Genomic DNA, 24,233 nt, shown 5'->3' with positions numbered 1-24,233 from the left:
CCCCCGCCCCCACCCCATCTCATACTTCTGAGTGGGAGACCTTCCCAAGCAGTGGCCTGCCTAGCTCACAAACTAGAATCAAGGCGCCCAATCCGACAAGGTTAATTGACCCACAGTCCCATGCCGTGACATGAAATCATTGACGGGACGTGCAAATGAGCGATAGAAAACCGATCGCGCAAATGTCACCTTTCAGAATATTAATTTATTATTATTTTTGTGCGGGCGCCCGGAAAGATGCCGCCAATGCCTAAAATCCGCCACTGCTTATAAGAATACATTGCATTTAATGTGCACTTCACTGAAAACATCCACCGGAGGTAGAATGTTGTTTTACTTTGCCTTGTTTCTATGGCACCAAACCCTAAGCTATTTGCACTCTCCTGTCACTTGTCCCACTTCAGCCATTTGTGACATGTCCACCTAACAGAGCCGAGCTGCGGGTGTTCCTGACACTCACTGAAGGTTTGAAATGTGGATGTGAACTGGACTCTGACTCAGAAATGAATTGCAAACACCTGTAGCCTACTTGTCAGACAAGTAAAGAAGATTTTGCTAAGTCATTTGGTGCTGCGGTTTTATCCTATTTGACTATATTTGCATTGTACAGCTTACTGTAATCACTTGACAGTTCACAGCCATCACCATTCCCCCCTAGCGCACCATTGTCGCACTACACATTTCCCTTTCTCTCATCATGTAAGTGCTGCCCCCTGTACAACGGCTTGAACCCGGGCTGGTTCCTGACTGTACCGTGTGCTTGAAGGGAGAAATATGCCATTTACATTTCTGGATGAAATCTCTTCTTGGAATGGTTTACCTCCAGTGAAGGTGAGTAGCCGTGCGCGAAACAGTCAGAATTCCAACGTCTGCATTCCACGTTGAGGAGTTGTTCGTTGTATTGTATGAGTGCGATTGAGCCCGATGTAAATTGGGAGTTTGGTTGGCTTGTTCCTGCTTGATGTAAGCTACACTACTAATTATTTTTCTTCGGTGGAAATGTGTTATTATTTTTTTTACAGGTAGGCAGGCCTACATTGTATTACAACAGTACAACCTACGAGTAACCGTCCCTGTTTTCTAATACGCTACATGAGCTGTAGGCTACATGTGGAGAGAAAATGTGTTTTAGAATTCCCTCAATCTAAAGGACTGCAGTCAGCCAATGTAGGGTGTAAAGTTAACCCTTGAAAGTCATGTAAAGCAGGAGTTAATGTTTTCTAAAGCGTTACAAATAGAATGACAACAATCGCCWGTTTTTCAATTCAATTGATTCAATAATAACATAACTCAAAAGTCTCAAACAAATTTTCAGACTTAACTTTGAACCACTTTCTGCACACGGTTGACTGAACTACAAACGAATTCGGTCTGGCCACCTTGTTACCATCAGCGACAGRGTTGCGCCCCCAGAAACAATGTTGCACAATGGTTCATTGATATCATTCACGCTCGTGCCGACAGTTTCATTTCATAAACAGTTCTCCTTAAACATGAAGTTGCTCCTTAGTGTTAGTGAATATTTTGGTTATTGAACCAGCTGTCTGGGCAGGGCTCAGGAGGCCTTGCAGAGACCAGGGAGTTTCCTATGGAAGTCTGCCATTTGGGTTACAGGTAGGATCGGGCAGTGAAACATCTGTATAGCTCTACTACAGTCTGAATATGCTGTTGTATGAAAATGACAGTCCAATCCGAAAACTAGCACTTTGCATTTGTTAGAGTAGGGACTAAATTGGTAGAATTCACATGATTTGCCTTCACCACATGCTTGGTGTTAGCCAGGCTGTAGTATAGGTTTAACAATGTAATGCAAAGTGCTACCTGAACCTTATGGACTGTCAGTGTTTTGTATTCTGAATGTAGTCTGGCCATTTTAAGAACTTCTRGCCAATGAGGTAGGATTTTGTTGAAACATTGTTCAAGACAGTGTTGTATAAATTAATAGATTCATAATAATCCAACATTTCATTTGGGRGTTCTAAACTACGCGGAACTTGGAATATGTTACATAGTGGTGCCATTGAGTGTCACCCAGACCTGAAAATCCCAAAACATACAATAGACCGGTATGGTAATTCAGCTGAACAGACCGTGACAGACCACAGTAGATGGTATACCTCTGTGTTGAATAAACAAACCCAAACCAACACATTTTGTCAGTGTTTAATCATTTGCAGACTGTGTGAATAAGATGTAGCTAACCTACCTAAATTCTCTAGATGTTCAGATGGAATTGACTCCAATATYCAGCTCTATTGAAACTCCACGTCTATGAGCATTGTACAGACTAGCAGTCTCGACTCCCCCACCCCTAGTTGCAGTAAGAACCAGGATGGTTGGTTGGTGGTAGTGCTTAGGAAACGCTGAACAATGAAACTSCCTTTGTGTTGTAAAACATGACTGACACAACACTCACTTGTGAAGACGGATATATCTTCCTGTCTGACCATGAATAATTCACAGATCCATTATCATATCTTTTATCTGTACACCGAGCCTAACGTCAGAGAAGTGTGATTTATAGGTCGTTTCCTTGTGGGATTTGAACATGTCATCCTCCTGCAGCTCTCTCCATTCTGGTAGGCTAAATGGTTTCTGTTTGTGCGTCTCTTCACGTCGGCAAAGAGAATATTTGAAAGCTGATGACATGATAACTGTCATAAGCTCCTCGTGTGAGTGACGGCGTGTGAGTGATCGTCAACATGGATGGGGAGGGATACTGCCCCTGTGAGAGCTTTAGGTGTAGTATTGTGGTCTTTGTGTCGGTGATCAAGAGAGATGTGATGGCAAACCAGGTGGAAGGAGTAGTCACCAATCAAGTGCCTCAGCTCAGCTACAGAAGTACAGAGAGACAGAGAGACAGAGCTGCATCCTGGGAAAAGTCCAAGAGGACATCTTTTGCCATAATCTTAGATGATGTGCAACATACAAAGTACATACAACAGCAAGAAGGGGGTTCTTCATCTTATCTTATTTTAATCCAATATGCTTGGAAGCCAAAGTGCTGCAACATTACAGTAACAGGCTACACCTTGGAAACTAGGTATTTTATTACGCAGTGCTTCCTCCTGTTTTCGAGTTTATCATTTTAAATAGAGAAATCACAGCTTAATTATTATGCTTCTCATGTACTATGAGAGCTGTCTCTCTTGGCTCTAAGGCTGTGTTTAGACAGGCAGCCCAATTAGGATATTTTCTTCCAGACTATTTGGTATTTTGACCAATCGCATCAGTTCGTTTCACATCAGATCTTTTTCAGAGCTGGTCTGATTGGTCGAAAGACCAATTAGMGAAAAAAAAAGATCAGAATAGAGCAGCCTGTCTAAAGTCCGCCTTAATAACCTGTGGTGTCTGCCTCTCTTGTGAGTCCCAAATGGCACCCTCTTCCCTTTTTATAGTAGTACTTTTGACCAGGGCACATAGGATGCTGTATTCCCTATATAGCCCACTACGTTTGACAAGAGCCATATGTGTCCTGGTCAAAGGTAGTGCACTATAAAGGGAATAGGGTTTCATTTGGGCGATTTGTTTCTCTGCATCTCTGACACTAATGAATGGCCGGGGGAGAGGGAGACATTCTGGAATGTTGATGCWATTAATGGGTTCATTTGCTCCATGGACAGCATCTCGATCACCATGTGATCCCGAAGAACACATTTAGTCGCTGACTCGTGTTTCTTCCCTCGGTCGACTCCCCTCCTCCGGCGTCTCAGATGAATCATGTTGTTACCTTTTAGCTGAATAAGTTGTCATCTCTCCCGTGTTCAGCTTGTCTTTCATTACGCTTGTGTTCGCTTGTAGTTAATAGAGTCCAAGTAGATTTTTACAGTGAGAAGTATGAGGGGGATGTGTGTGTACGGGTATGCATATGTACATGCATACTCAATTAATATTGTTTCATGTGAAAAAACACAAACAGGACAGGAAGGGACTTGCCTCGTTGGGAGCTGCTTGGACGAATGTCAGTGTTGTCCTTTTGTCCTCCAGTGATTTGAACGCTCCTCTCTGTGTCTTAGCTAAAGGTCTTAGTTCCTCACATCCGCACCACCACAACAGAGCTGTTTGCCTCTGATACGTATGGCCTAGCTGGAATACCAGGCCAGTGCAACGACTGTTCTATTCACTCTGTCAGAGGAGATGGGTTAGAGACCATCTTTGACTAATGAAGGTCAGACATATCATTGGCTGGTAATGATGATGAGCTTTTAATAGGTCCTTTGTTTATGTTGTGGTGAGGTGTGGGAGGGGCTCTGTCGGGCGCACAGCTGTACTTCCTGGTCACAGGCTAGCACAGGAGACGGCTTCAGTCAGGGCTCCCCTTTGTTGTTGAATACCTGCCCCGGTTGGCCGAGCCTTGTGCTTAGACTCGGTCACTAGAGAGAATTTAAGCTGTCTTTTTGGGAAAGTACAGTAGCCTAGTTTCTCTTCCCCAGTTTGGGAGAGAGTCCTATCTCCTATTAAAGGCTGTGAGTAGTGAAGGATCTGTAATTAGGCTATCATAWACAGTGGGATTAGATTACTGTCTTTGGAGCCGGAAGCTTGGTTGGAATTACAAGACCAATCTGTGGACTCACTGTCGCTGTGGAAACCATGAATGAACAAACTACCTTTTACCGTAAGGATGAAAAAGGCAATAAAAATGTAATTTTTTTCACAAAAAATGAGCTACAGGACCTCATCGTTCCTGCGTTGCTCTGTTATCACCAGACTGTTACTACAACCTGCTCTGGAGGAGGAAGGATGTGTTAGATGTGCTGTGGGGGGTCTTGAGGGTCTGTCTGGGTTTGGATTTGGTTAGCAGGCACTTGATGCGGCTTTGTTAGTGAGCATGCTGGTTAGATGGTTGTTCTTTTGTTTCTTTGCTCTGATGGTGTGCTGCCGCATGTTTGTCATCTTGTGCGTTTCACTCGAGGGTATTTACACTCCCGCAGTTCCTCAAGCATGAATCCCAGAGTCGTGTGTGTGTGTGTGTTTCTACCCTGCAGATCAGTCCTCATGCCACCCTGCAGACCAGTCCTCATGCCTCTCTCTCCCAGCTTTCTGAGGGTGTGGTCCTTCATAGTGAGAGGATGTTTATCCAGTGTAAAGAGGAAGAGAGCGGCTGAATGGAGGAAGATTAACAAGGAGGCTGTCATTGGCAGGCAAACGCCAGCTTGTCCCGCCATAGACCAAATCAGAGGCAGGCAAACACTGCTGGCTTCGGCTGCCGCGGATAACCTGACGGCTTCCCTAAGTAGTGTGTGTGTGGGGGGGGGGGGCACAGCGGCTTCAGCTTTAGTGCTGCACGGCCACTGGCACCACTCTAAGTAAAGACCAGGGACCAGATTAGTGTTTCCCTTATAGATCTGTTGAAGACAGCCCTCAAAGCTGTCTTCAGTCACCAACATCTTCAATTGAAACCCATTTCGGCCAAATTCGTTGACATAAAGCAGCTTAGCTGGGCTGTTGGGCAGGTGGTGACTGGAAAGGTGGTATTCTCTCTCTGACCCCCATCCTGGCAGGGACCTCGACCCCATCTATTTAACCCTGTTAATCCCTTTCATCCCTCATTCTTAAAAGGATTAGCACGGGAGATGAAAATGCCTGTGATGCTCTCTGCAGAACCAGCCTTATTTACTCTGTCTGTGCTCTGTCTGTGCTCCTGTAGCAGTACCCTGCCTTTACCCTGGCTGGAGTGTCTATAGTCTGTCTGTAGTCCTCAACCCAGGCCCTCTGCCTTATCCTAGCCACAGAGTCTGTAGCCTTGCCTTACCCTGGCTAGAGTGTGTGTTGTCTGTCTGTAGCCCTGCCTTACTCTGGCCAGAGTGTCTGTAGCCCTGCCTTACCCTGGCCAGAGTGTCGGTTGTTTGTCTGTAGCCCTGCCTTACTCTGGCCAGAGTCTGGATTGTTCTGCCTGGTCTTTTGACCAATCACATCAAATATTTCAGTGCTGATCTGATTGGTCAATTAGTGAAAAAAAGATCAGAATTGTGCTACCTGTCTAAAAGCAGCCTTTCTGTCTGTCTCACACCAGAGCTATTTTGCTTGCCTAACTGGCACATTGACTGGCTGCTGGCTCATCAGTAGAAAAGAACGGCTTTAGAGAGGTTTGTCATCATGTTGTTAAGTATTCCCTCCGATGATTCAGACGTTTAAAAGCGTGTCAGCAAGAGTGCTGTCAAAATATCCAGACTTTGTTTGATAGAACTAGCTTTCTCAATCCCCATGTGCAAGCATACACACACACACACACACACACACACACACACACACACACACACACACACACGATATGGGTCACTGTTTACATTCACCCCAAGTGCTACTAGTTTCTAGTATTTCTCTAGTTTTCCCTTCTAAGTGGCAGATAAGATGGCACGGGGCAGTATCTTGGATGAGCAGTTCTTTTCAGTGAAATGACTGGAACAAATGTGGTTATGAAAGCAGCGGGATGAAAACAGAGGGAGTGCCCCAAGGGGGAGTTTGAGCCCTGCTCTACTTCCCATGGCTTCAGTTGTGACTGCTGCGGTAGTTAATCAACATGTTTAATGTGTGCAGAAGTGCGCTTTGCTTGTGTAACCGGCTAGCTAGTTAGCGGGGTGCGRGCTAATAGCYCCYGTGACATCACTAGCTCTGAGACCTTGAAGTAGTTGTTTCCCTTGCTCTTCAAGGGCCGTGGCTTTTGTGGAGCCATAGGTAATGATGCTTCGTGGGATGCAGTTGTCGGTGTGTGCAGAGGGTCCCTGGTTCGAGGCCAGGTAGGGGCGAGGAGAGGGACGGAAGCAAAACTGTTACACTTGAGATATTCCAAAAGTGTTTGAATAAGCACGCATATTGCTAACTCCAAACACGTCAGGACAGCAGGATGTGACTGTGGAGGAGACGGAGAGTGGTCTGTAACCCTCTGGTTAATTTCACAACAGATCTCGGTCAGTTAGAGTGGATTTCCTCTGCTGCACGGGGTCATGGGAGCTGGCATGCTTTAAGTGTACAGTCCAGTGAGTGTGCTCGTTTCTGGGATATGTTTGTAAATGAAAAGATGTTCACTTTAACATCTCTCCTTCAGCTCCTTGTTTACWTTGAAGATTTCACTCGGGATTTTGGCCCAATACAAGCAGCTGTATACCACAGGAGGCTGATGAGAGGAGGGCGGCTCATTATAATGTCCGGAATGGAGCAAATGGAATGGCATCAAACACCTGGAAACTATGTTTTTGATACGATTCCACTGATTCCGCTCCAATCGTTACCACCAGCCTGTCCGCCCCAATTAAGGTGCCACCAGCCTCCTGTGCTGTATACATTATTTATCACCTGTGTTACAATACTACATATGTTATCATTTTGTCCATGCTCCTTTCTGAAATGCTACATTTTCATTGAATTCTTCTTTAAATGTGATTGGATGGTTCTAGGTCAAAATCGAATCCTTAGTGTTATACGATGAATGATGTTGGCGTTGTTGAGAAATGTACATTGCAAGCTTGGTTTATCAGTTCTTCTGCCATATTATTGCATTGATGCATGTGAGTTTATGTAACGTGCTCCGTTCACCTTCCTGTCAACGTTACCTCCAGCTGTTAGAGGCTCGTTGTCTGGATGAGGACCCATTTCTGATGCCACAGAGAACCAACCCCTCACCTCCTTATATGCCTCGGCCTTGATGGTTTACCTGTAGTGTGTGTGTGTGTGTGTGTGTGTGTGTGTGTGTGTGTGTGTGTGTACGCCTTTCCCCAGCTCTCCCTGCCCCGAAGGCGCGTACGCCACAGCTCACATGGCTCTCTCTGTTTCCCCATGCATTGTTACTCATCCATGTGCCTAATCGTAATCCCGTTATTTCACTACGTCTGTTTCTGCTCTTTTCTCTTCACTCTGTTCTTTCTTTTATCTTTGGTCATTCTAGAACAACTGTTAAATCATATCCTCCTGTATATGTAGTCAAATCAAGGGCACCCAATAAACGTTCTTATCAGACCTCCGTCTCCTAGTGGATGCTGTAAAGTCTTTAGCCAGGTCTAGGAGTAGAACTAATGGTATGGAATTAGTGGGGAGTTTTTAAAATTCTGCCTTTGATATTGAAATCCGCTTGATGTTGAAGTTTCGGTCCTCCTCTGCATCCACACAGCCTTTAGCATTTTTCTGGGAGATTGATCCTCTTGGGAAAGAATGTTTCCAAGATTAGAGACTAAAACACAGAATATAGGCCTAAAGCTAAATTAGATATTTTACGGTATCTGTTTGTGTGTTGTTGGCTGGTTGTCTCAATTCCCCTCTGAAAGCTTCTTGGTTTAATAATGTGATAACCAAACACTGTTTTACCTGGAGCACTTTGTCTGTGTGATGATGTTATGCTAGTGGAATGCTGGAAGAGAGGCGAGGCAGCCTGGCTGCTGGAGCTGGTCACTGCCAGATTTCCCTCTGGAGATGGCTCTCATTGATAAGGCTGGGGCTGAGTGTGGGGGGGGGGAGGGGTGAGACCGGGGTAGGCGAGGGAAGTGGGTCTGTTGCTCTGCATCCGACCATTGTTTTGTTGAAGCTCCAGACGTAGACCTGCATGCTCTGCACAACATTCCAATTCGATCTCTCTTCTCATAGGCCAGTCTGTCTGTGGAAAGGTCTTTTCGTTGAGGGAGAGATTCATAGCTAGGTCTGCTGCCGTTCTGTTGTTTGTGGGTGTGCTTAGTGCTTACACTCTCTGTGAACTACTGCAGGTTTGACTTGTCAAGGAGGTTAGAAGTAAGAAGAGCCTTTCACAATTTACCTTTTTATATTAGAATCAACAGAAAATCGTCCAATGGTTTCAAATCTCTCCTGTGTCAAGCTTCAATTGGTGTGTGTGTGTGCGATCCCTCCCACACAATCTTCATTTAAAATAATGATTTCCCCAGCCTGCCCAATGGGAATGTCAAATGCTGCTTCAGTYAAGCGGTTGTGTTTTTCTCATATTTATCTCCTGGAATGTTAATTCCAGAGAAAAAGGCGAAGTGGAAGCTATGTGCAGAGATCCCATCTGTCCAGATCTATCTGCAACACACATCCATGTCCTTTCAGTATCAACTGGCCTGTCGTAGTCCTCTGTCCATCTGTCTGTCCTCTGACCAGACCTGGCTGTCTCTGTCTCCTCCCCAGGTTGATGTTTCCTAGTCGGGAACCCRCAGGGTTGCTTTCAAGATTGACCCCCGACAGCTTGTGGCCTCTGCCAATCTCCTGAGCGAGCTCCGCCTCCCACCGGACAAGACTGCTCACAAGCTCCCACTGCGTCTGCCTGCGGCAAAGCCCAGCAACCTCCGCGAGGKCCTTGGCCAATCGCCCYGGAGGAAGGACCTCATRGCCATGGACACGGAGTCCACCTACTCGGGGTACTCGTACTACTCTGGTCGCTCCCGGGGATCCCACAGACATGGGTAAGAGGAAGTTAATCACGTTCATACCCTCTCTAGTTTGAAGGATAGACAGTCACGACACCTCAAATAAATTGTTCTCTCTTCCTCGCCTCCCGTTCTCTCTGTTTCCTCTCTTCCTCTCCCTCATTCCACTCTGTCTCTATCCCCTCTTTCCCCTCCCTCCATCTGTCCACCACAGGGCAGTGTGGGGTTATTTGTCTGTCATTAGTGGAATAGCAGTGTCTGACAGGCTCAGGAAGGGAGAGGGGGACAGGTGCTGAAGAGGCCTGACTGATGGCTCAGCTGATYCGGAGGGCCACAAGCAAGGGGCTCCTGTTCCACACAGCCCCTCCTTTATCCAGCCAGCACATCCCTCTCGRGCTCTCCCTCTTCCTTCCCTCTCTCTCTCTGGGACCAGTTACCCAGGGTGAAAGGATCCCTCTACGGCTGAATCTGGTGGCTCCCCCTGAAACCTCTGGTGTGCTTTCTATCTCTCTTTCTCTCTTTTCCTTTCTCTRTATGCTCTCTCGTCTCTCACACGTCAGACCCCACTCGGCTCCAGTCAGTCGCCGATCCCTCGCTCCCAAGCCCCAGACGTGTTGAAAAGCCAWGCAGCTGCCCTCCCTCGTTAATCTCCACTTGACCTCCTCCCTKTCTCCAGTGATGTCACCACCACTCCCATGGGATAGACGTGGGCAGGCGTATCACTGGATGGAGAGGCCTCTCCGCTCCCCTGCCCCAGCTCTCCTCTCACGTTCTCCCGGGGGGGAAATTTGACCGTGTAGTCTGAAGCTAGGCAACGAAAACTGGGGACACTTTTGTAAATGAAAGTGGGGTTGGAGGTGGGGGAGGGGAACTCACTCTCCCACCCAATCACCTCTCTTCCTGTATCTGTAACTCTGGAGAGAGTGACTGTGTCCTAAAGATCACCCTGTTCCCTCTCTTCCTGTATCTGTAACTCTGGAGAGAGTGACTGTGTCCTAAATATCACCCTGTTCCCTCACTTCCTGTATCCGTAACTCTGGAGAGAGTGACTGTGTCCTAAAGATCACCCTGTTCCATCTTCCTGTATCTGTAACTCTGGATAGAGTGACTGTGTCCTAAAGATCACCTTATTCCCTATATAGTGCGCTGTTTCTGGCCAGGGCCCACAGGGATCTGGTCAAAAGTAGAGCACTATGTAAGGAATAGGGTGCCGTTTGGGATGCAGGAAGTAAGTGACGGCAAATTGGAGAGGCGGTACAGGGCCCCCTTGCCAAACTCCTTTCCACTCGCTCCTCTCTCTCTCCTCTCCCACTATGCTAAGGCAACTGGCCGGCCTCTAATACAGTAGACAAAAGAGAAGCGCTTGGCTTTGAAAACCTCTGTCTCATCTGAAGTATAATCCTTTTACTCCGACGGGTGCCATGCATGAAGAGGCTTTGGATTGCAATTGTCTAATTACATCTGTACCAGACTGTGACGGATACACACACACACACCGCACGCACGCACGCACGCAAACAGACAGACAGACATGTACACAGCTGTGTGCCTCTGAGATCCCGTGTCTGACCTTGGTACACAACTAAAGCTAAAAAGATACCAGAGAATTAACTTTGATGGTCCACAGCAGGAGGAGGATTTCCAAGATATTACCAAGGCTCAAGCTGCGTGATCCTATACCGTGTCAAACGTCTCTCCCACTGACTCTGGATCGCTGCCTCGTGTTGCTGTTTTTGTGGCGTCGTCTCTAGCGCGATTTATACACAGGGAACCCAGTCAGTCCCCATTGTAAGCCACTGTGCCTCTGTAGACAGTGGTGCTTGGTCTTTTTAAGGACATCAGAGTAGTTTGCTACCTACTTGACGATTCTCCAGACCAAGATCACCTGCCTTTCTGCATCCGCCGTAACGGTGGCGTTGAGTTACGACAGTAACTTCTGAGACTTCTTTCTCTTCTCCAGAGAGGGGCTCTTCTTCTGTGGCTGTGGAGCGTGCCAATGATCATTGACTAGTGAGTCTCACATTGGTAGTCAGTCATGTGGAAAATTGGCTCTTTTTGATTGGTAGGACTCCAATTATATGGCTGCACACTCGATTAACACGTTGTAATTTATTCAATACACTATCTCATGCCAAACMTTTAATCCCTTTGCTGCTTGGGTATTATGGTTCCCCAAACTGTTCCCCTTTCTGAGGCAGGCCACATTTTGGGGAGACGCCCTATTTCTGGAACTTTCTGATTAGAGTTGATGCTAATGGGAAAAGCCAAGTGGAGTGAAAATACCCCCTTACCCACYTGCTGCTTTTTAACTTTCCAACTGAAACGTATTTTATTTTAGTCGGGGCTACAGAGCAGGTCAAGGAGAGGGACCCACCTTGCCTGATTAATGCTATAGTGGAAACACTGGTACATGTCATACAGTGTGTTCCCTGTCACCTGATAGTGGAGCTAATCCTAGCCAACAGTCTGGCCTCACCACGGCTCCTATCACACACTGCTCCCTGGGCCTCTCTCTCTGGCTCAACACTGTGTGGAGAAATGTCATTGAGAAATGCTGCCGCCATGGATTCTCCCAGTCAATATGAGGGATGGGCAAATGAACGTGCTATGTCCAGGCTTGAAGCTATAGAGACCTTGGCTGTATTGATTTAGGGTTGAGTAAATGGCTGGCTACCCCTACCCCGGTCAACTGCCCGGCACCCTCCACAGCAACCCGCCAAAGCCCCCACCATTTATCCTTCACCCAAATCCAGATAGCGGATGTTCTGATGTTCCAGATAGCTGCAAATTCTGGACCCCTACAAATCAGCCGGGCTAGACAATCTTGACCCTCTCTTTCTAAAATGATCTGCCGAAATTGTTGCAACCCCTATTACTAGCCTGTTCAACCTCTCTTTCGTATCGTCTGAGATTCCCAAAGATTGGAAAGCTGCCGCGGTCATCCCCCTCTTCAAAGGGGGTGACACTCTAGACCCAAACTGCTGACAGAACCTTATTCACTCCTCTACCCATGTCTTTCCTAAGGTACTCTCGAAAGCAAGGCTTAAAACCAACGGTTCACGACCATTTCGATACTCCACTGTACTTCTCCGCACTATCAATCTGGTTTTCAGAGCTGGTCCATGGGTGCACCTCAGCCACGCTCAAGGTCTAAACGACATCATAACCAGACATTTACTGCGCAGCCGTATTCATCGACCTGGCCAAGGCTTTCGACTCTGTCAATCACCACATTCTTATTGGCAGACTCGACAGCCTTGGTTTCTCTCAATGATTTGCCTGGCTGGTTTACCCACCACTACTTTCTCTGATAGAGTTCAGTGTGTCAAATCGGAGGGCTGCTTGTGTCCGGACCTCTTGGCAGTCTCTATGTGGTGCCACAGGGTTCAATCCTCGGGCCAACTCTTTCTCTGTATACATCAATGATTGTTCTCTTGCGGCTGGGTGATTTCTCTGATACACCTCTACGCAGACAAACACCATTCTGTATACTTCTGGCCCTCTTTTGGACACTGTGTTAACTAACCTCCAGACGAGCTTCAATTGCCATACACTCTCCTTTCCGTGGCTCCAGGCTGCCTTCTTTAAACGCAAGTAATACTCAAATGCTATGCTTATCAATGCATCATGCCCGCACCTGCTCGGCCCGTCCACGCATCACTACTCTGGACAGCTCTGACTTAGAATACGTGGACAACTACAAATACCCTAGGTGTGTCTGGTTAGACTGTAAACTCTCCTTCCAGACTCAAATCAAACATCTCCAATCCAAAATTAAATCTAGAACTTGCTTCCTATATCGCAACAAAGCTCCTTCACTCATGCTGCCAAACATACCTCGTAAAACTGACCATCCTACGATCCTCGAATTCGGTGATGTCAATCTATAAATCAGTCCTCCCAGACCTTTACTCAACAAACCTGGATTGCCGCTCTATCACCAGTGACATCCGTTTTGTCACCAACGCCCATACATACCCACCATTACGACCTGTACGCTCTGTTGGTTGCCCTCGCCTTCATATTCGTCGTCCAAACCCCACTGGCTACAGGTTTATCTACAAGTCTCAACTAGGTAAAGCCCCGCGCTTATCTCAGCTCACTGGTCACCACAGCAGCACCCACTCGTAGCACGCGCTCCAGCAGGTATATTTCACTGGTCACCCCAAAGCCCAATTCCTCCTTTGGTCGTCTTTCCTTCCAGTTCTCTGCTGCCAATGACTGGAACGAACTGCAAAACTCTCTGAAATGGAAACACTTATCTCCCTCATAGCTTTAAGCACCAGCTGTCAGAGCAGCTCAAGATTACTGCACCTGTACATAGCCCATCTATAATTAGCCAAAACAACTACCTCTTCCCCTACTATATTTATTTTATTTATTTGCTCTTTGCACCCCCATTATTTCTATTTCTACTTTGCACATTCTTCCACTGCAAATCTACCATTCCAGTGCTTTACTTGCTATCTTGTATTTACCTCGCCAACATGGCCTTTTTTGCCTTTACCTCCCTTATCTCACCTCATTTGCTCATATTGTATATAGACTTATTTTTCTACTGTATTATTGACTGTATGTTTTGTTTATTCCATGTGTAACTCTGTGTTGTTGTATGTGTCAAATTGCTATGCTTAACCTTGGCCAGGTCGCAGTTGCAAATGAGAACTTGTTCTCAACTAGCCTACCCGGTTAAATAAAGGTGAAATAAATAAATACAATAAGAAATGGCCTTTGTTAGGTTAATGTTGTCTTTCTATCAGCCACACCTCTTTTCCTGCTCCCCCCCCCCCTTCCTTGATACACTTACACAGAGTGAGCAGAGCTACCAGTGTCATTGAGCACAGCCACTCTCAAGGTGAAGTGAAAACGGCCTCTTTCTCTCTCTGTAATATGGTTATTCTGAGAGTGTGGTTATCTATTTGGCTCCTCGTCATCCTCCCGTTAGCTGACACTGGCAGTAAGTACCTAGCTTCTCGGGCTCTGAGCTCTGCCTTGACACGGGGCCTGTTTTACACAGGTGTGTGTGGTTTGGCTGGCCAGCCATGCAGAAAGCGAGCAAATRCATCCATAGACAGACTCTTGGCGGAGGATGTGCAAAACGGCCCSGTTTCCCACAGTGAGAGGGGGTGCACAGACAGTGTCAGACTTAGCTGCGGGTGTTGCGGTGGAAATRGSTCCCAGGMTTGGCTCTGCCCTAGCTTGCCAGGCTTCCATCCTCCATCTAAAAGCCATATCTGCTGTAGGAAGCCACAATGGAAGTCAAATTCCTTTTTAATCAAATGATACCAGAGCAGGGCTGTAGAATAGCAATGAGGCTGGCTGGCGTTGTGTGTTAATGATGCAGGAGGAGGATGAGAGGAGGAAGAGATGCACATTGATTTGCCCACAAGCTACTTTCTGCTTTCCTGAAGTCTGTTTCTGAAAGGCAGGCTGGGATATAAAAAGGGTGCCTGAGACTCTCTCCATCTTCCATCCTACATTGATTTTAAACAATCACCAGTCATAAGCAGCTGCTTCCAGACGTACCAGTGTATGAGTCATCCAYTCTTTACATCGACTCCCATATAAACGGCTTAACTGATCCTACCCCGATGTAACTTACKACCCCTATTGGCTGGAGGGGTATACTACAAAGGAGTATCAATGAGTAAGCCAGCTAACTTTGATAAACAACCAGAAATAACTAGTTATTTTCTTGTTCATGAAGCTAAACTCAGATATGGGCATGGTCTACTTACATTTCCAAAAATGTATTTCCATAATATTTAAGCAAGTTAGCTTGATCCTGCTTTGTAGTATAACCCTCTACCCAACCCTGGCCTGTGCAGCAGTACAGTACCATACCATATGAATGAGTACTGTAAGTATGAGTACTGTAATAAGTCCCTCACCATCTCTCCTCACCAGCTATCGCCCAATAGGGCTCCTCCAGTTACTAAGCATCATCACTGTCAGTGTGAATGATGATCATGCTCCTCGCTGGACTAATTGTAGCACTAGTAATGATATCCATCATGTATTTAAGGATTACTTCGATCTCCACTTCCTTCTAGATTCAATGTATTAGTTCTGAATGGCCCTTGGTGCCTCTCCTGTTATTTCTGGAGGACCATGCAGTGTGGACATAATGTCATGTCAATGTTCTCTCTGGGAGTCGCCAGTGAAAATGAATGGCGGAGAATGCCAATCCACCTTGACTGACTTCAGATTTCCCAGCCCCAGTGAAGAAATATGTTTTCAAAAATCCTACACCACTTTGTTCCAATTATCTTCGCATGTTGAATTGTTAAACAATCTTATTTTTTTTTTGTATTTATCTGAGTTTGTGGTTGGGAAGTTGGCTGCGGTCATTTTCAATAGGAAACCGTGTCCTGTTCAAAAAGGGAACAACCAGAACAGAGGCAGGAAACCGATGTGTTCACCTCTCTATCACAACACATTGGCTTCTATGGAGGTCCATTACTTCCATAGCAGCCAATCACACCACTTCCCTGATGAGCCTAACGTCAGGATATCCTGATGGGCTGTCCTATCGACGTTGATTCTCCAACCACTTTTACCTATGCTGAATGCTTTAGTGGCACTCTGAAGTGTGACTCATCTATTTAGTTGAAACTGATTGCTGTGTTGATTGCTTTAGGTCAATCAATAATGTCTATGTCATTGAATATCCACATTGCACTTTTCTTAAGCTTGCATAGTGCACTTTCATGTTCTGGCGTCGAGCTCTCACAACCAAATCCATCGCTATGTTCCGTAACAGATGGATAAAATGTGCCAGTAACACCTATTGAACCATTTTGTTTGTGGCATTTATCCTAATGCATAAGGAATGCATATCTACAGTGCTACGCACCAAAAAGTGAATCTGATATGACAACGTGAGTTATTCTAAAGGATTTGAACATCCCTAAACAAGGCATACTGTAACACACCAGGGTCCTCTGCCAGCACTGAGACTGAGGTGGCCACGTTACTGCCTGCAGTGAAAGAAAGATACAAGAAAAGCCACCCCATTTAGAGGAAATGTAATTGGTCACACTTGATACACCAATTTTATGGTCTTCACAAAAGACTCCTTACACGGAGATAAGCTCAGAGGACAAGAAATTAACATTTAGGGTCAAAAGAAAAATGGCAGCAATATCTTGAACTGTGCTTGGTCTTCATCATAGCTAGAGGTTTGCGCGTGTTTTAAATCATGATTTTCCCATAAGTTATTTGTTGATGTCCCTGGATGGCACTCCGGTTATAATTCAGCCCTTGTTGTCTAGCGTTTGCAATTTCTGGATTATTTTATAAAGTCGTACAACACATTTTCAATCTGTAACTTGTTTGTTTCCCCCGTAATCCCTCTGCGATAAATTAGATCAGACCGAGCCTGTCCTGTTATCTCCACTAGCCTGTTTCTCTCGCTCCTCATCTCTCTTCTATTCTCACGCTGCCCCTCTGTAACAGACCAGAAGGTGCGGTATCTAGCTACTGTACAATACAGTACCTTGGCTATCCCTCTAACAGACCAGACCATGAGTATCTAGCTACAGTACAGTACCATGGCTGAGGGCAATTGGAAATAGAATGGGATTGACAAGAGATCAGATTAGTGGAGACGGGGAGGGCGATGAGCCTCCTCAGTGTCCGGGGTAGTAGAGCCATGATGGAGCTGCAGTGGGCACAGTGCCATGTGTTGTACTGTATATGGCTGGATGGAGAAACCCTGTCTGTCACTCACTCCCACATAGGATCTGGGGAGCGGGGAGGTGAAGAGGGTCAGTGCTGGGGTCGGATTCGCTAATGGCCCTCGCGGGGGAGATTTAACGTGGGAGGAAGTGAGGTGAAGTAGAGGCGAGTTCACAGCGGTTTGGTTGGTAGTTGGGTCATGAGGGAGGCAAGGAATGGAATAAAGAATGCTTTGCCACCTTTAGACGCATCAGCAGGTAAAGGCCTGGTCCCCTAGTCCTCTACTCCCCTTGTCCCTGGGTCCCCTAGTCTCCCACTGCTGGCTTGCCGCTGAAACTAAGCAAGGTTGGTCCTGGTTGATCCCTGTATGGGAGACCAGAACCTGCTGGAAGTGGTGTTTGAGGGCCAGTAGGAGGCACTCTTTTCTCTGGTCAAAAAATGTATAATCCCAATAACCCATGGCAGTGATTGTGGACATTGCCCTGTGTAGGGTGCTGTCTTTCGGATGGGACGTTAAACGGGTGTCCTGACTCTCTGCGGTTACTAAAGATCTCATAGTTCTTACTGAGTAGGGGTGTTAAGCCCGGTGTCCTGGCTAAATTCCCAATCTGGCTCTCATACCATCATGGCCACCTAATCATCACCAGCTTCCTATTTGCTCATTCATCCCCCCCCTCCTCTCCCATGTAACTTTTCCCCAGATCGTTGCTGTAAATGAGAATGTGTTCTCAGTCAATTTACCTGGTAAAATAAGGGTTAAATTAATGGTCCTCCATTCCCCTAGTCCTCCATTCCCCTAGTCCTCTATTCCCCTAGTCCTCTAGTCCCCTAGTCATCTATTCCCCTGGTCCTTTATTCCCCTGGTCCTCTATTCACCTGGTCCCCTAGTCCTCTATTCCCCTGGTCCCCTAGTCCTCTTTTCTGACTCAAACAGCGTCTGTCTGTTCTAGCATTTTCGTGTGTGTCTGAGTTTTCAGCTAAGCCCCTGCATACGTTCACTGTGAGAAAAGACTAATTAAAGAAATTCTAAGTAAAAGCCAGCAGGATTGTGAAGGCTCCTATAACCCTGTTGTTGCTGATGCTATGGAAGGGAGAGAATGAGAATCAAAGAGAGAGAAATAACATGAGGCTCGTACTGGAAATCCCGTCCGTTGCTATCGCCACGTCGACATGCTCTCCTCCTATCCTCTCCTCTGGTCTACTGGTTGTCATGGTAACCCCGTACCCGGCGACTCACCCGGTGTACCTGTCGTTGTTTCTCAGGGAGCGCAGCCGCGACCACCACAAGTCACGCAGCAAGGATGGCAGCCGCTCGGAGAAGTCTGTCACCATCAACGCACCGCCAGCAGAACCGCTGCTGGGAGACTCGTCGGTACTGGGGGAGGATGTCCAGGTAGGCCAATCTCTCCACAACTACCCCACCATATTTCCACAACTTGTATTTATTGTGCAATGCCTCATTATGATGGTAATTTAATAATAAAGGCACAGGCTCATACAGTATGCGTCGGTGGACAGCTCAGCTCACGTGGCTGTTTATCAGTGCTTGTAGTTGGATTTATGGTAAACAACTTATTTGTAATACAAATGAATGCATCAAATGCACATGTATAAATCCAATCATGGGAGCAAGTCAATCTATCCACCAGCCGGTCCGGATAAGCCCTGTGCCTTTCTGGTTGAGCTGAGGACTTCACAGGCCTGGTTGAGGCTTTCAGATCACACACAGTGTGTTTATGTCCCTTTTTTTGTGTTGTACGGCTAGCTGATCAATGGGCACGTAGTCTCTGGTGTTAAACACTGGGCATTCTGGCTTTAAGGGTTTCAGGCTTTGGCTGATAAAGTACTGCTGAAAGTGGGCTTTGAGTGCTAGATCTGCCTGGCCCTTGAAGAGATGGAGGAAGGGATATAAAATTAGATGTTAACAGCAAGACAGACCGTTGGACAGATCCAGATGTTATGGCTTATACACAGACTGGAGGACAAGAGATTTTGCCGCCCACGTGCAAATTCTATGTTCACTACAGTAGAGTATAGCCCAGAGCAACACTACCACTACCAGCCCGTCTCTCACCATTACACTAACCCTTACTGACCCACTTGGCAAACTCCCTTACTCGGATGAACAAGACTTGTGCGCACTACAGGGTGTGTTTTTAGTACTTTTCATGTATCTACGCACGTGTGTAATACACTGCTCAAAAAAATAAAGGGAACACTTAAACAACACAATGTAACTCCAAGTCAATCACACTTCTGTGAAATCAAACTGTCCACTTAGGAAGCAACACTGATTGACAATAAATTTCACATGCTGTTGTGCAAATGGAATAGACAAAAGGTGGAAATTATAGGCAATTAGCAAGACACCCCCAATAAAGGAGTGGTCTGCAGGTGGTGACCACAGAACACTTCTCAGTCCTATGCTTTCTGGCGATGTTTTGGTCACTTTTGAATGCTGGCGGTGCTTTCACTCTAGTGGTAGCATGAGACGGAGTCTACAACCCACACAAGTGGCTCAGGTAGTGCAGCTCATCCAGGATGGCACATCAATGTGAGCTGTGGCAAGAAGGTTTGCTGTGTCTGTCAGCGTAGTGTCCAGAGCATAGGAGCGCTACCAGGAGACAGGCCAGTACATCAGGAGACGTGGAGGAGACCGTAGGGAGGCAACAACCCAGCAGCAGGACGCGCTACCTCCGCCTTTGTGCAAGGAGGAGCACTGCCAGGCCCTGCAAAATGACCTCCAGCAGGCCACAAATGTGCATGTGTCTGCTCAAACGGTCAGAAACAGACTCCATGAGGGTGGTATGAGGGCCCGATGTCCACAGTGGGGGTTGTGCTTACAGCCCAACACCGTGCAGGACGTTTGGCATTTGCCAGAGAACACCAAGATTGGCAAATTCGCCCACTGGCGCCTGTGCTCTTCACAGATGAAAGCAGGTTCACACTGAGCACATGTGACAGACGTGACAGAGTCTGGAGACGCCGTGGAGAACGTTCTGCTGCCTGCAACATCCTCCAGCATGACGGTTTGGCGGTGGGTAGTCATGGTGGAGTCTGGTGTGGTGCATTTTTGTGGGGCGCACAGCCCTCCATGTGCTCGCCAGAGGTAAGCCTGACTGCCATATTACCGAGATGAGATCCTCAGACCCCTTGTAGACCATATGCTGACCACATGCAACATTTGTGGGCTGCTGGAGGTATTTTGCGGGCTCTGGCAGTGCTCCTCCTGTGCACAAAGGCGAGGTAGGCGGTCCTGCTGCTGGGTTGTTGCCCTCCTGCGGCCTCCTCCACGTCTCCTGATGTACTGGCCTGTCTCCTGTAGCGCCTCCATGCTCTGGAACACTACCGCTGACAGACACAGCAAACCTTCTTGCCACAGCTCGCATTGATGTGCCATCCTGGATGAGCTGCACTACCTGAGCCACTTGTGTGGTGTAGACTCCGTTCATCTACCCACTCAGAGTGAAGCACCGCCAGCATTCAAAAGTGACCAAAACATCAGCCAGGAAGCATAAACTGAGAAGTGGTCTTGTGGTACCACCTGCAGAATCTTCCTTATTGGGGTGTCTTGCTAATTGCCTATAATTTCCACCTTTTGTCTATTCCATTTGCACAACAGCATGTGAAATTTATTGTCAATCAGTGTTGCTTCCTAAGTGGACAGTTTGATTTCACAGAAGTGTGATTGACTTGGAGTTACATTGTGTTGTTTAAGTGTTCCCTTTATTTTTTTGAGCAGTGTATATTAAGCGCCTCAACAGGATTTGCTAGCGAACAGCAGTACTCACTCAGTATGTGTGTTCATGTTGTGGCCCAGCCAGCCTGCGGTAATGCTGATGGATGTACATGCCCTGCAGGTCACAGTCCCACAGTACAGGGCTGGGGGGGGGAGCAGTAGCCAATYCAACTATGCTACAGCCAATACTAGCTAACCTGTAGCAGCCACCCCATATCTATATTGACTGGAGTAGCCTAGAGAAGCTAGCTAAGCTAATTGAGGCCACATCTCCAACCCCATTCAGATAAAATAACAGGCTACCTATTGGTAGTTCGTTGTAGCCTACTACTTCTCATTTTGGTAGCTTTTACTTCTGTAATTTTATTCCATCTTGCATTGCATTAGTGAAAGGCATGAACAACAGGCTACATACGCGAAGGCTACTGAATGGCTTCCGGTCTTTTTATGGGTCACGCCATCAACTACATTGAAAAGTTTGTTTTATTAAATAGTCATTTGAAATGTCCTGGTATATGTAACAATGTCACATCACATGGATATTTTAATTTCATTTAGAAAGCTTTTTCAGTGTTAAAATAGGCCTATAATAATTTTTTGCTTGCTAAAATGAATACCCATACAAGTGTTTGATTACTAACGTCCGTTCGGATATTTCCGAATATTCAAGTAACCGTGCACATCCCTAGTACAGACATTCACATGTGGCCGGCTGCACAACTTTTCCAATGCATTGGACCGTCATTTTGAATTTGGAGGCTTATTTCCTGGAAATATGTATCCAGACATACTCGCATGCTTTTCACCTTGTGTAATTGGTTAGTGTGTGTGTCTGTGGGTTGGCTGTAGCGCTGTGTATGTGTGAGTATCTTCAGTTTTGACACTGTGTGTGTACTGTGTGGTGTCTTTGACACGGTGTGTGAGCCCAGATGCAGGGGCTGTGTTTGTCAGGAGGGTGCCAGCCCTCAACAAGCTGTGACATCTCAGTGCAGCTGTGGCCCTCTCTTACTCTGCTATAACCAGCCCTCCAGAATGAATTGTTTTTGTCAGGGTGCTTGTGTGTGTGTGTTTCGGGTTGTTTGCTGTTGAGCTTGTCAGGAAAACTTGTGTGACACAGTATAAAGTATTTACTCAGTATGTTTGTCATTGTGTGTTTGGGTACAGTATTTGAATCGGCGAATCAGGGCGTTGGTCTCAATATGCTCCATTTTCTCATAATTTGCCTTGACAGTTTTATGAGCTTTCAGCTCTAGGTGATTCTGCAGTGATGTTTGAACAGAGCTGTTTGCTACAATGTTGAACTGCTGCCATTGAGGGAACCAGTCCAAAGCTCCAGGCTATGCTAGTGCGCTAACGCTCAACACTCTCCAGTCAAGAGAACAGTAGCGGCGGTCCCTATTCGTCTCGACTACTCATGTGTACTTATGATACATTATATCAGTGTTGTAACGGTAGACCATAGATGTGGAATGGGGACTTCTGAAGTACTCGTCTCTGGCATTACAGAGTTGTTCAGCTGAGGAATGCACTCGAGTTCCTCACTGCTCTCCCATTATGTGAAGTGGCACCCAGGAGAAACATGATATATATATATAAGCCAGGAAGCATTCTTTGAGAATGAACAGCCCTCCACCTCCCACCTCMCCTGCTGACACAGACAGACGGCTGTTTGAAAAGAGAAAGTGGATCTAACTTTATTTATAGTTCACGGGATGTCAATGAAATCCGAAGCCTAAGAACCCAACAATTAGACATTGTGTTTGTGTGCGCGCCTCTGTGTGTGACTCATTCCAGGCCTCCAGCTCAAAGCTTGTTTGTGTCATGTAGGCTAATTCTGGTTTGTAAAGGCATATTACACAGGTTGCTGCACATGTTCACGTCTGTGTGATGATCGTGTACTACCTAACCTCGGCATTGAAGTGAATGAGAATCTGGCTTAAAGAAGTGGACCATTTATTTATTTATTGGCTGCCAATTGGTCGTCGTCGTGTCATTTACTGCAGGCGAAAGCCAAAGGGGGGCAGATGTAGTTCCTGCCAGTGTCCCTCAGAATGGAGGCAGTGCCAARGGGACATCAAACCAAACTCTGCCAGACTCTGATCCCCCAGCCCRATAACAAGCACCTCGCTACTGTACCTCCCCACCCCTGTCTACTCCCCCCCTCTCTCCCTCCAGCTTAATTCTGGCCAATTAAAGCAGCGCCTGTCCTCTCAGATGGTTAGGTAAAGAGGTACCAACACAACTACACTGTATTTCTAAGCGGCGMGCAGGTAGTTCTGTGTTGGGGAAGTATGTGGTAGAGTAGTAGCGATTTCGGGACCTTGGCTGTGGCGCAGGGCTTGTTCTCATGTCTTCACCCCCCCCCCCCATGTTGAGCCTCTGCTTCTTTACTAGTTGAGGTCTCTCTAACAAAATTATTCCATGTTTCTGTGTTTTTGCTGTTCTTGCAAGTTCCTTGCTCTGCCACGGTTTTCCTGGGTTGAGGCGAGTTCCAGGCCGTCTATGCAGGAAACAAGTGGTTGATGAAGGCGCTTCTTCACACAGGAAGTGAGTTACTGTGTCCAGTCCTTTTTCGAGATCTGCATTTTCCTTGAATCTGAAGAGTATCTATGATTCTTTTAAAAACATTTTATGACAGCTTCATCTTTTAGTAGCAAGGCGTCTTCTAACGGTGGTGTGACTGTGGTTGTTTTGCCATCCTCCATAGAGGCTGCTATAAGCCTGCAATCCAGTGTCTATGAACAGTTAATCCGTACAAAGACTGTCATCGTCACTGTGTGTTCATTGGTTGGCCCGGACCGCCCAGGTCCCTCGTCAGGCCCTTCGCTATTGGCTGCAAGTCGTGACGCCGTCACCGTAATACTCAGTGGCTCAGAAGGAATGAAAGGAGAGTGGTTTTCACTGGAGCAGGCAAGGATGAGCGGAGAGAGACAGAGCGGGAGAGAATGAGAGAAGTTGCCCCAGGGAAGTGAAGGAATAGAAAAAATAGTGTTTAAAGATGGGGGAGGGGGGATGTGGGGGGTATAATAGGGGTGGCAGGCAGGAGCCCTCTGAGCCTAATTGGTTTATTATTTTGTTTGCTGTCTCTCTGGGGGGCACAGCTGCTTGTTTAATTTACCCCCCCCTCTTACATCCTCCACTGGCCCTTTCACCCCCCCCCCCCCCCCCCCATCTTGCTGCTATTAGGACATCCCATGTGATGTCTCCCTCTCTGTGTGTTGTGTGTGTGTGTGTGTGTGTGTGTTGCTTTTCAAAAGCCTGTACATTAAACCCAGAGACACACAGCCATTACAGTTACAAATTTCTCTCGGGGCGTGATGGAGATCTAGTGGTGAGGCTGCAGCAGGGTAGCGGCGGAGGCAGAGAGGTTGTCTCAGTGTGGAGAGATGCACTAGGATCTTTATGGCCAAGCTTCTCCCTGTCCTGGCCGGGCGACGCTGTTACATGTAAAAGTTTGCTGTTTCGAC

General features: G+C 46.8%; 1 long non-coding RNA gene across 1 annotated transcript; it reads left to right on the top strand.

The window, feature by feature from the left end:
• The first annotated feature begins 489 nt into the window (after positions 1–489).
• On the top strand, positions 490–18,437 carry LOC111953266 (uncharacterized). The gene is made up of 3 exons (XR_002875847.2): positions 490–831; positions 9,109–9,383; positions 18,291–18,437. It is a non-coding gene; the product is annotated as an uncharacterized lncRNA (long non-coding RNA).
• The last annotated feature ends 5,796 nt before the right edge of the window (positions 18,438–24,233 follow it).

This window comes from Salvelinus sp. IW2-2015, linkage group LG27 (assembly GCF_002910315.2).
Source record: "Salvelinus sp. IW2-2015 linkage group LG27, ASM291031v2, whole genome shotgun sequence".
NCBI classification, from domain to species: domain Eukaryota; kingdom Metazoa; phylum Chordata; class Actinopteri; order Salmoniformes; family Salmonidae; genus Salvelinus; species Salvelinus sp. IW2-2015.
This window is presented reverse-complemented; position numbering and strand designations above follow the sequence as displayed.